Source organism: Varanus komodoensis, unplaced genomic scaffold, assembly GCF_004798865.1.
Source record: "Varanus komodoensis strain SLA01 unplaced genomic scaffold, ASM479886v1 scaffold82, whole genome shotgun sequence".
NCBI lineage: Eukaryota > Metazoa > Chordata > Lepidosauria > Squamata > Varanidae > Varanus > Varanus komodoensis.
The window spans coordinates 2,261,719-2,275,340 of record NW_025336508.1 but is presented as its reverse complement, the minus strand read 5'-3'; positions in this window follow the sequence as shown (position 1 = coordinate 2,275,340).

Sequence of the window (13,622 nt, the reverse complement as noted above, 5' to 3'; positions counted from 1 at the left end):
GGGGGCGACTGGGCATATATGGATGTAAGCGCTCCTTCAGGTAACCAGGACCCAAGCCGTTTAGGGCTTTATAGGTCATCACCAACACCTTGAATTGGGCCCGGACTTCAATGGGGAGCCAGTGAAGCTGACGGAGAACTGGAGTCATGTGAACATAACGCCCCGTCCCCGTCAGCAACCTGGCAGCTCTATTTTGAACCAACTGAATTATGTGGCTAATGACAGCAATAACTACCATCAATATGCTTGAGGAAAACAGATCCCTGCCCCAGGAAGCTCACAGTTTATGGGAGAGAAAAGGGGGAGAAAGGGACATCTGTTGGTGCAAGTGACTCCTTTTTACAATCTAATTCCCACAATTTGCAACTAATTTCCCACAGCTTTTGCCAATAACCACCTATTAATTTGATAAAGCCACCAAATATCCACTGTTCTAGAACTTCCTTGGGGGAGGTAATAGCCTGACACACAAGTATTTCAAGAAGCTTTTTTAAAAGGAACAAGATGGCAAAAGCGGTGAGAATTATTAATGCTTTTAACAAAATCACCCATTTGCCTCCTGAAGAAGTTTTGCCTCACAAAATTTCCCATTTCCCCTTGTGAAAGGCTCCTGTTCGGAGAGAAAAGAATAAATTTCAGCTTAGACCCCTTTAATTTTTCTGACACTCATATGAAATGATCACATTTGTGCCAGCCTTTCTTTTCACTGCCTATTTTAAAAGCAAGAAGTGGTAAAATGTTTCACTTGGATACCTTCAAACGGAAGTCCCACTAAACTCTTCATCTCCTTCAAGTCTTAGGACAATGAAACATTGATCTTCGGACATTGATCTTTCCAGGACTGACCTGAGCACTGTGTATCATTTGCATCCAAACAGCTGTTTCAGGTGCATTTATACTGTGCTCGCTCCATAATGGACCCATTTTATATGTGGAAAAACTGAGGCTAAAAACAATAAAACATGGTTAAGCCACTCTGAGCCTTCCTTCTACTTTTGCACTCTGGGACCCTGGACTTGCACCCCAAAGTCCTGTCCCATGGCACCACTGAGTTTTTGGAGAAGGAACTTGGACGCCTTCTTGTAAAGCAATCTGTGTTTGCGCACTGGGTCTCGAGTCCGGCCCCATGAGAGCTTCGTGAGGGGGCCTTTAAGCCTTGTGGTCATTTGTGTGAGTCGCTCAAATGCAAGAGGGGCCAAGAGGCAATTGCAGAAACGGGGTCCATCAGCCAGCTGGAGACACACAGCTCTGTCGCCCTAGGACCCCAGAATCCGGAGAGGCTGTGCAAATCCTGGACCGGTGCTTAGCCTTACTAATGGCCTGGATGAGGACCAATGAACTGCAGCTGAATCCCAGCCAGAGAGACATCCGTTGGGCGCGTGTTCCTGGGTGCAGGAGAGGGGTTCACCGGGATGCACTTCCTCTCGAGGAGCAGGGCCATAGTCCTAATTCCACCACTGTCCCTGGAACAGACAGCAATTCTTGCAATGCCACTCACCCTCCTGAACTGGCTTCCAGTTACAGCCCCTCCTGGACAGAGAGCACTTGGCCGCAGGGATCCTGGGGCCGGCCGGCTCGGCTCTGGATGGTGGGGGGCCATGTGCTGGAGCCAGGGCTGCCTTCAAGGCTGCTCCAGACCGCGGAACTAGCTCCGCATGCAGCCGCTGCCCCTTTTCAGCAGGAATCTCCTTTGCAAGGGAGCCCCACTGGCTGTCCCTTTGCTGCTGGGCCAGGTTTAGGTTCCAGGACTAACGTACAAGGTCCTGAGAGATTTAGGACCAGGACACCTGGGAGGAGAGAGCACCTCCTCCCTGAACAACCTGCCCCATCGCTGTGGCCGTTAGAGGACATTCTCCTGGTGGTGCCATACGGACCCACAGCCCCACTGCAGAAGAGCCTTCAGCAAGGTCAGGAGCACTGTATTGCTTTGGTGCCTCCTGAAAACTTCTGTCTTTCAAGAAGCCTTCTTCGGATGACTAGCCATGACCAGACCAATGGTTTATGGATCCCATTTTAATATATTATGTTATTCTTTGTATCTGTTTTGTTTTGTTATTGTTCCCCATTCCAGAATCTCTCTACCAGAATATGGAATGGGATATAAATCTTGCAGATAGATTGATCCATCAGCAGAGGAATCTTAAGTCGCTAGCTCTCTGTTGGGGAATGCTTGATCTGGTCTCGTTGGTTGGAGCAAGCAGGGGTCGGGGGGGGGGTCGGTCTTTTGAGCCCCAAGAGCCACAGGTGATCCTGGCATTGGGGTTGGAGAAGGCAGGCTTGCGTCTGAGGGCTGCTGGGAAAATTCACAAGGGGATTCAGCTGAGTTTGGATTTCATTGAATTCTGTGCCTTTTGCTGCATGGATTCCACAGAAGGCTGCCTTGTTTCTGGTCTCCCAGATTCCCCCGACTCGTTCTTTCCAGAATGGATTGCAAGCTTATCCACAGAAAACTGCAACAGAAATAAGTAAAAAAATACATACTGCGAATGTGCGTTTTCTCCCATGGGATGAAACATAAATTGCACATTTGGGGGAAGGGGCTTATCCATTTTCAGAAAGGCACATTTGCACAAGTTTGCACTTCTGAATGCAAACACAAGCTGGGGAAACAGGAAAATCCAATTCTGTTGATGAGCAAATGACCGAAAGCAAGATGCCTGATTATCGGTGAAACATCCCCTCGGAGCACTTGATCAGAAGTGTGCCGAGGATCCCAAGATTAGAAAGTTGTAGCTTGGATTTCCCCTTTGCAATGGGGTGGCATTAGGGCAGGCATGTGGGGCAGGAAAGGGTCCAGAACAGGACAACAGGGATGACTGGGGACAAAGCCCCCAAAGGAGAGAGGAAAGAAATGAGCACATTTAACCTTGAGAAGAGAAGACGGAGGGGAGATAAGATAGTGCTCGACCAGTCCTTGAAAGGCTGTCACACAGAGGAGGCCGGAATCTCTCCCGGATCGCTCAGAGTGCAGGATTTATTGACACACTTGTCTCCAAGATGCCCTGAAGCCGAAAGGACCCGGCAGAGCGGCTCTGTGGAAGGTGAGAGGCTGCAGGAGGAGAGAGGGAAGTCCATGCACTCAAGCAGGAGTCCCGCTGGGTGAAGGCCGGGTTCAACTCGATAATACAGGAAAAGATAAAAGCAACAGAGCCGTATTAAAACATCAAAACAGTGCTGCAATTTCCAGCTGGGAAAGTGGAAAGCTTTCAGACCTCTCTGAAGGAAGGTCTATGTTTGATCTCTGTTTCTGCTTTGCAAGTCTCTCTGCATCATGCCACAATGACACCTGGTTTTTAATCCAAGTCGGTGACACCGAAAGTACCAAGGGTTTGGTTTTGTTTTTTGAGAAAATCCATGAGCTGCCTCCCAGCATCTCGTGGAAGCCTCTTACAGCTTCAAGTCTGACCTCTTCCACAGTGGAGCAAGAGGGTTTGTTGGTTTCCCTGTGGCAGGAGAGGCATGAGAAAAGCCTTTCATGGCAGCTCCGTCTAAGGGGCAGTAATAGATAGGGGGAAATGAAATCGCCTAACATCTGGATTTTTTCAGTCCTCCCAGACCGTACACCAAGGGAGTGTAGCCAAGACTGGTCTATGCCCGAGATCCAGCTCCACGGCAATCCGCTCGGGCTCAAAGCTAAGGCGCTCCGGGCTCCTTTCGGGTGTTCAGGAAAGCTTTCCTCTGGTGACTGGTGACAATCCTCATTGCACTAGGGCAGCTCTTCCTGTTCCTCCAGATGTGTTGCACTACACACCCCATCATTCCCAGCTAATTGGGCAGCTGGGAATGGCGGGAGCTGCCATCGAACACACCTGGAAGGCACCTGGTGGGGAAAAGCTGGACTGGAAGATACCTTGGGTGGAATCTTGCTCTTGGCCTGATCTGCAGTAAATTCACATCTGCATTATTCACTGCAGGCAGAACATCCAGCGGTGCCGTTTCATGCAGAGGGCCGAGGTGAGCATCCACTTCCAGGAATGCCAGCGTTTACACGTGGCCTAGTTGTGTGAGCTGGAGTGTTCCTCAGAATCATCGGAACACAACTCATATCTCAAGAGCACCTGAGTAATCCTGTTCTGGGGAATGAAAGCATTATTATTATTATTATTATTATTATTATTATTATTATTATTACATTTCTATGCCGCCCCTTGCCGAAACCTCGGGGCGGCTTACAACACAATAAAATACATTGAAATACAATAGCACATAATAAATTACCATTAAATACAAAAATACAAAAAATACACTGAGTTACAAATATAAAATTAAAATTATCAGTATAAAATAAGTAAATAAAAATATAGGAGGAGAAAAGAGAAGGAAGAAGAAGTTGCCCTGGCCAGATCATATGTTTTAACAATTGAAATGATGTTTAAATAAAAAGGTCTTTACCTGGCGCCGAAAAACCAGTAACGACGGTGCCAGGCGGACCTCTTTGGGGAGTGAATTCCATAGGTTGGGCACCACCGCAGAGAAAGCCCTCCTCCGAGTACTTACTTTCCTAATTTCTTTCACGGAGGGTTCCCGGAGAAGGGCCTCTCCCGCTGATCTCAGGGGGCGGTCGGGCATATACGGACGTAAGTGCTCATTCAGGTAGCCCGGACCCAAGCCATTTAGGGCTTTATAGGTCATAATCAACACCTTGAATTGGGCCCGGGCTTCAATGGGCAGCCAGTGAAGCTGATGGAGAACTGGAGTCATGTGAGCATAACGCCCCATCCCCGTCAGCAACCTGGCAGCTCTATTTTGCACCAATTGAAGTGTTCGGACCGTCTTCAGGGGAAGCCCCACGTAAAGCGCGTTACAGAAGTCTAGGCGGGAAGTCACCAGCGCGTGTATCACCGTCGCCAGGCAGTCGTACTCCAGGTAGGGGCGCAGCTGATTTTCCTAGGACTAAATTACTTGGGAAACCCAGTATGGTCCCCCACATCACTTCTATGGAGAAGTCTGCCCTTTGAAGGTTTCTAGTCTGTTCAGCAATATGGCCTCTTTAACATAGTGAGCAACGCCTCTTCCAGCGTGCCCTTCCCTCTCTGTCCTGGTTTATATTCCAGCGTGCCCTTCCCTCTCCGTCCTGGTTTATATTCCAGCGTGCCCTTCCCGTCTCCCACCAGTTCTCCATTTCCACCCTGTTCTCATCATGCTCATTTCATCTCCTTTGCACCAGTCATTCCAAGCCTCTGATTTTGCTTTGGCGACTTCTAAGCATCTGCATGGAAACATGGTGATCCCTCCCCGGATGTTTCTGGCATGCGTATATTCCAGTTTGATCCTTGGTAGGGATGAGTGACCATTCCATTTTTCTTTGCATGCATGCCCCATTCGGAGCCCAAAGTGCAAGCCGGAGGCTCACTGAAAATACCTGCGTATTGTCAAAAGTGTTGCTCTCATTTGTCCTGTTCCTGATTCCCAGTTTCATTTGCATCCACTTCCTAACTTGTACAAATCTCCTCAGTTGACAGAATCGGGCCCACTTTAGTCTATGGAATAAAGGTAAAGGTTTCCCCTTGACGTTGTGTCCAGTCATGCCTGACTCTCGGGGGCGGTGCTCATCTCCATTTCCTAGCCGAGGGAGCCAGCGTTTGTCCGCAGACAGTCTCCCTGGTCATGTGGCCGGCATGACTAAACACTGAAGTGCACGGAACGCTGTTACCTGCCCACCAAAGTGGTACCTGTTCATCTACTTGCATTTGCAGGCTTCCGAGCTGCAAGGTTGGCAGGAGCTGGGACGGAGCAACGGGAATTCACCCCGTTGTGTAGATTCAAACCGGCGACCTTTCGATCAACCAGCCCAGCAGCACAGTGGTTTAAACCACTGCGCCACCTGCAGTCCCAGTCTGTGGAATGAATTGGTGCAACTCAGGGAATTTGCAGAAATTCCCCAATTAATTGCTACTCGGTTTCTGCAAATTTCCTGTTCCTGCAAAGTGAGCAGCAATCACAAAAAAGGGAATTGGGCACAAGCCAAGTAGCAAGAGGATGTTTGGCGAATCCTAGTGATTTTGCGCATCGCTTATCCATTCCCATGCCTCACCCTCAGGCCTCTTGCACTCAGAAATTTTGCCATCTTCATCCCCCAGAGATGCTTCCCAGCTTCGGTCAACTTCTCCCAGAGTTCAGTTTAAGAGCTGCTCTGCCACCTTTTTAACGCCTCGTGCCAGCAGGCTGGTTCTGTTCTAGTTCAGCTGGAGCTTGTCTCTTACACGCAGGTCTGGCTTGTCCCCAAATGTTCCCCCATGACTCACAAAACCGAGGGTCCTCAGCTTTGCCTGCCTTCGACCCCAGACCCTGAACCAGAAGGATATGCAAAAGAGCCGTGCAGTTGCTCTTCAAAAAATATCACCTGGATTGCAGACTTGACAAGCACACGCAGCCCCTGGTCCCAGGGTAAGATATAGATTGCATTTCAGTTGAAATTATAGCCATTATTTTCACATTTCTGTGTCCATATATTAGCAAATGCAAATTTTATGTGAATGGGTATCCTCTCTTGCACCATCAGAAAAGAGGACATTTCCTCTTTTTAATGATATATAAACGACCACCATCCTGGAGACAGTGTTCATCGGTCCCTATGAAGATCCGCTAAAACCAGGACTCTAATATAGAGTTTTGTTCTTTTCTGCATCAGGTGAGAAGAAATTCCTCCCACCTCTCCAATGCATTTAGCAGAGAGACTCATCAGTTGTGCCAATGCTGATTCAGTTATCTGCCCCATCTCAGGCTCCAGGCAACCTGCCTGCTATTTTGCTAGTTTAAAACCACTTTAACAGTGTATTCAGTTGAATAGTGGGTGCCTCATTTAAAACAACATTGCTGTTTTATGCTGGGTTTCATTTGTGTGTGTGTTTTTAAGTACCCATCCTGTTGCAGTGAGGCTCCACACCAAAAAGATGAAACAGCTCTCTCTTGCCATCTCGTGGAAACCTTTGAGCTATGCATAAATATTATTTCAGTCTGGAAAAGGGGACAGAAGTAAGAATTGTCTTCCCCATCTGATCGAGCACCCCCAACTGAATCTGGCATATTGTTTCCCAGTGGGGCTATCCTGAGAAATTACTGGGGTTGGATTTAAATGAAATCATACCAAATCTTCCGATTACTTCCATGGGGTGGTGGACACAATGCACACACCGAGATTCCCAGCACATACACTGTGTGCAATCCACATGCACTTGGCAGAGACGCTAAATGTATTCTGTTTGTATGCCTTTGCTGCAAAAGGTGAAGCTGAGGTTTGCTCCTCTGAGCATTCAAAAGCCACAAATGGCTTCCCTAGCAGAGCATTCTTTATTGACCCGAAACACACCAGAATGAACCTCTGAGCATGCCCAGAGCGGTGTGTGTTTGTTGTTTAAGGTTTTTGTATGCCATCCCGATCACTAAAAAAGTCTCTGGACGGCTTGCAGGGAGCGAACCAAGAAATAAAAAATAAAAAAACGAGAACCCGTATCAACCACAAAAAGAACCCAATCTAGTATTTGCCTCCAGGCAAATACCTGCCTGGGCCCCATCCCTTCAGGAAGGCCTTCCGGAAGCAAGCCCTCTCCTCTCTGCGTGCTGATCCTCTGGCTGGGCTGCCCGCCTCTGCGGACACCTCCTCAGGGGTGAAGAGCCAGGGCGGCCTGGCCCGTGCCAGAAAACCCCGGCGCTCAGGGTCGCCTCCCACCGGCTGCACCTCCCAGATGGTCCTGCGAAGCGCCTGCCCACCTGGGAGCCTGGCCTTGAGTAAGCGCCTCCTGCGCAACCTCCCTCCCTTCTGCTTCACCTCTGATAAGCCCCAGTCAGCCGTCCTTGAGAACGTGCCTAAAGCGGCCGCCCTGCCTGCTCACCTCCAAGGCCAGCAGGTGGGGGGCGGGGGACCCTCGCTCTCCCAGACCTCTCGGCAGCGCCTGAGACCATCAAGCCATGGCATCTTGCCGGGCCAGCCGGCCAGGATGGCAACCGTTCTCCCCTTGCAGGGAAAGTTCTCTGGACGTGGGTGCCGGTGCCTGTTGCTCCAGGCGTGGAAGGAGAGCTGCTGTGGGAGGGCCCCATCTTGCCCCCAGCTGCGCCCTTCCCTGGAGAAGCCCTTCCCAGCCACCAGAATTCACCTCTCCTCACCTGCACAGGATACGGCCCTCCCCACCACTGCAGAGGGTCCCTGGTGGGGGCGACGGCAACAGAGCGGACTCAGTGGGGGCCCACCTGTGCACTGCCCTCTCCTGAAACAGAACCTGGCACAATGGTGCTTCCAACGTGCTTTTGCCCTCCCGCTCCAAGGATTGCAGAGGGGGTGCATGTGCGCCCCCCCCCCCCCCAGCACTCATGCAGGCTTTGCAGCCTCACTGCGAACCCTGGCAGTACACTAGGCTGAGAAACGGCCGCTGGCTGCTTCAGCCCACGTTGTGTTCGCGGAGAAATTTGAACCCAAGCCCCGTCCGGTGCTCCGTTCCACTGGAATGAGCTGCACGTATCGTCCTGCTGGCTAGACTTGGAAGCAGCTTCGTGGGCTGTGCGCACTGAGGCCTCGGCACCCCCAAAGCACACAAGAGGGATGTTCAGCGGCAGCCCCTGGGACTGCCGGCAGCAGCAATCCTCCGGAATGGCCACGCACGGTGGAAATGCAAAGCTGGCTGAGCGTCAAGCCCGCACTTGCCAGACGAATCCTGCACCCTGGCGGGATGGAGCGGGAGAGATGCCGGCCCGCCCTGCCAGCGGCAGACGCGGCCTCCCGCCGAGCCTTGCGGGGCACTCTGCCAAGCCTCGTGTCCCAGGAGCGGACACCTACCGCCCAAGCATCCCTTGCCATTAGAGGCCTCACTTCAGAGACCCCCTCGCAAGTGACCTGTTCGGAGCATTGGCAGAGATGCTATTCCAGGTGGCCACCTGCCCTCTTGGACAGAAAAAAATGCTCCGCCGGAAGGGCAGACACCAGAGGATCCTCTCGAGCTGCTCACCTGCCCAGGTCTGGCATAAAGATGACGGTCCATCAAGAATAAAAACAGGGCCTTCCAGCCAGTTCCTGGAAAAGAGACTGAGCCAGCCAGAGCAGCCTTCAAGCTACAGAGAGCTGTGCTGCATTTTATAGTTCCTGCTCTGAATTCGGCATCTATACATGCAAACGAGCAGCCGTGCATTTCAAACAAGTTTCTGTCCACTGCATTTCCTTGTTTGTTTGGAGCAGGGGGAGGCCAGGGCAAGAGAAAGGGCCATGCAAAGCGAGAGCAGCGCAAGGAATGGCCACGAGAAAGGGGAGTGGCGGCAAGAAGGGGAAAGGGCTATGAGTGATAGAACTGGAGGTGGGGTGGGGGAAAGGGGCCTTGGCTCACTGGCCCCGGCATTCGTCACACGGTCCCGACAGACGGTGCCTGCGCCCAGGGAGGGCACGTGGAAACACCGCACTTATTTATGACTCTGGGCAAGCAGGGCCTTGCCTTTACACCCTGCCAGGGGAAGAGGAGGCAAGCAGAGGAGGGTGGAGGTTCTGCCATGCCCCGCCAGCAAAGGCAGGCAACTTTTCCTCCTGAGCCTGTTCCGAGAATGCTGCAAGGCACCCACCGCCTGTCTTTTGAGGCAGTCCTGCAAGATGCGGCCGCTCGCTGCCGTCTTGGCAGGCGGAGATCTGCTGAATCGTTGAGCCCCTTTTAAGTGCTGGCGGTTTTTACCACCTGCAAGGCTCTGGAATGGAGGAGGAGGCATGTTTGCGGAACGGCCGCTCACCCGCTGAAAGCTGATTTGTATGCTTTCGTCTCCCATCCTGCCCACGTAACAGTTTGGGGGAACTGATTGTGGGCGCACAGGGCCCACTTAAAAATGGCTAAAATGTCTCCCTGGAAGTCGGGAGAGCTGCCCCGATGCCGAGCTTCTGTGAGGTGGTCAAATTTACCGTTTGTCAGGCCTTCGACTGGGCTTCTTGATTGGCCATGTCACCTACAGTGTTTTCATTGTTAATACTGGCTTAGATTTTCTATATATTTTCATCTCACTATGATTGTAAATTACTTCTGAGGTGCCAAGGAAATAAACGTAGCAGAAACAACCCAGAAACTTCATTTTGAAATGACTGCTGAGACCGGCCAACATGAGCACACAGTCCACGCTTCACCACTTTCATTAGCTCTCAATCCATTTTTGGGCCCACAATTTTTTTTCCTATTTTGTTTTATACAATTTCAAAACCAAAACCTGAAAAAGTGAAAATAAGCATAGCAGTATACTTTCCTTCCAGGAAATTTGAGTACAAAGAGGACACATGTAATATAAGTGTCCGTGTGGCTTAGTGGTTAGAGCATTGAACTGGGACCTGGGCAATCAAGGATCAAGCCCCCACAGAGCCATGGAGCTCACTCAATGACTTTGGATAGCTGTGGACTCTCAGCCTGGCCTACCTCACCTGGTTGTTGTGATGTAAAATGGAGAAGAGGATCGTGTAAGCCATCTTGGGTCTTTGCAAGAGAAAGAAAGACAGGACATAAATGTAAAGTAGTAATAAAATACTACACAACCCAGTATTTTATTGCATTACAAAATGGACAAGTATTAAAAATAAGGATGCATGGGCTACAACAAAGGCAGGCCAAACACCCGATGCATTTGCCCATCCATGAATCACACCCAATTCAAAGCCCCCCAGGCAAAAGTTGCGTTTCATTTATATCCTTTATTCATTGTCTAACTGGAGATGGACAATTGTCCTATCAATGCCTTTTAGCTGTCACAGGGGCTTGCAGATTACACTTAAGTTGGAGGCCTCCCAAGTCAAGCTGTCAGTTTTGATCTTTATGACTCTTTGCAACATTAAAGTCACACATTTAAGGGCTGCCATCATCCACAGGTACCTACCCAGACCACGCAATCTTATTTGGGGGTCCTTCTCTCCAGGTCCCCAAGAAAGATGAGGCAGCTGAACAGAGAAGGGCCTTTGCAGAGAAGGAACACCAAGAGCCAAATACCTTCCCCAGACACATTCGCCTGGCACTGACGTCGGTGTCATTTCAGTCCCTGCCAAAAATTTACTTTCTCGAACTTTTAGTCTGTCAGCTTCACTTAGTTTTATTCTCTTTTATCTGTGTTCATAAACTGCATTATATTTTTATGCTATTTATTACTGAATTTTTTAACTCCATTTAAAAGACATAGTGTGAGCTGTCCTAGAATGCTGTCACAGAGTAGCCTATAAATGTTATTCATAATAATAAATCTTCAGACTCTGCTGAGGGATGCAGACCAGTCTCCTCTAACTGGTGCCCTCCGAGTGCACTGGACTACAGTTCCCATCATCCCCACCCAGCACTGCCAGGCTGCTGTAGACCGTCGGTCTGAACAGAGCAAGTTTGCATGCAGAGGGGTGGCAGAGTAGCAGAACCAGAGGAAGAGTCCTGTCCCCCAACACACAGGTTGGCTGCGAGATGCTTCTGTTCCTATCAAGAGAACCAAGTTGGAACTTGTTCTTCACCCCAAACAAAGAGACCTCAGTATTCCTACTTTGTCTGGGAAGCTGGCAAAGGTCAGTGGAAGAGCATTAGTCATGCATGTAAAAGGTCCAAGAGTCAACCTGCTCCGTCTTAGCAGTTCAAAGCACCAGCTTAGCAGGCGAAAATGCTTTCTGAGACCCTTGAAGGGAGGCTGCAGCACGGAAGAGACTGTACCTGCCTTTGATGCATTGCCTGCGTCCATATTTGCCCTCCCGCCCCTTGAGATCGGCAGCAGAGGCCCTCCTCTGGGAGCCCTCCGGGAGAGACATCAGGAAGCAAAGCACCCGGAGCAGGGCCTTATTTATAATTTATTTATTAAAACATTTTTATGCCGCCCTATTCACCGAAGCCTCGGGGTGGCTTACAACAATAAATTCATCATAAGTAAAAATTAAAATATATACATTAAAATAAAATACAATTATACAATATAAAATAAGTCGCCCTGGCCAGATAAATAAGCAAATATTGTTAACAATTAAAATGACGTTTAAATAAAAAGGTCTTCGCCTGGCGCCAAAAAACAAATAACGACGGCGCCAGGCGGACCTCTCTGGGGAGCACATTCCATAGATTGGGCGCCACCGCTGAGAAAGCCCTCCTCCGAGTACCCACCCTCCTAATTTCTTTCACGGAGGGCTCCCGGAGAAGGGCCTCTCCCGCAGATCTCAGGGGGCGGCTGGGCATATATGGATGTAAGCGCTCCTTGCACCCCATCTGTGGAATGCGCTCCCCAGAGAGGTCCGCCTGGCACCGTCGTTATTTGTTTTTTGGCACCAGGCTAAGACCTTTTTATTTAAACAATATTTTAACAATGTTTAATATTTATTGATTTGAATCGTGCAGCCAGGGTGTTTTCGGGTTTTTAACTGTATTTGTATGATATTTATTTATTTCTGTGAGCCGTCCCGAGGCTATATGGCGAGGGGACGGCATACAAAAACTTATTTAAAAAAAAATTGCTGGTCTGATATGCGGGTGTTGCTAGACTTGGCCTCCAGTTCTGCAAGGCATCTTCACATGCCAGAGGCAGTCTAAGAGGTGGAAAGGGTCAAGGGGCCAGAGCGACTTCACAGCCAGGGAGGACGACAATGATCGAAGAGGCATCTTTTTTTTAAAGGATGCATAAGGGGAGACATGACAGAAATTGCCTAATACAAGAACAAGTGGAAAATCAAAATAGGAAATTCAAATGTCACTAAATGATTCACAGGGGGTGGCTGAGAAAATGATACCTTATTCTTTAACAAAGTGAAAGCCTTGCCTCAATAGATATTAGGCTTTAAAGTGGAGAAAGTTTCCCTGTGAGGACTTTCTAAGAGGCACATGGGGAATTTCTGCTTGTTTCTAGCTAGCATTCTTTTAAAGTCACAGCAGCAAACACAAGGCATGTTGGTGGCTATTTCCAGGGAGTGTGAGACAATACGGTAATGGTGACCTGTATTTTCCTAAAGTATTGCCAAAATAAGATGGAATTAACAGGCTGAAGAGTCAAAAGCTGGTTCTCTTGCAAGCCTGGTTCCAAATCACAGCCACAGGGTTGACTGAGACATGTTGCACACCTTCTCTTACAAACACAGCACAGCGAAAGAACATGAGGAAGCAATTTACTACGGACAAGTTGGAAAAAAAGAAAATTCCCCACTCAAGGGCAGAGCAAGGGTTGCCATTGAACTGCAGGTTGTTGTCGGACTGTGGGGTATTGTGTTGTCTGAACTCAGTGTTAACAAGCCATTTTAACCATAAATAACCTATGAAGAGAAGTCATGGTTTGCTGTTGGGTTGTGAATTGTAAGTTGTTCGCCCATGTTAGCCAACACATTTCAACACCCACCCATGGTTCAAGTCTCCAGCCTGTGTTTACCATGTTCTCTGAACCTATTAAGTGCCTCAAACCTTTGTCCACTTAGCTCAGTATGGCTTACCCTGACCTTCCCCAACCTGATGCTCTTCAAATGTGCCTGAGAACAATTCTCAGCATGCCCAATTCAATCACTGGAGAAGCCTGGTCTGTACTAAGGAGCTGCAGCGAACTCACCAGCGCTGCCTGGAGATGCCAGCAGGGCTCAACCTGGAACATCCGACAGGCAAGCCATGTGCTCTGTCCTTCCTCCTTAGGAAAGTGAATGTGTATGTCAGTCGTTGATGTACTCGTGGGGAAAAGGC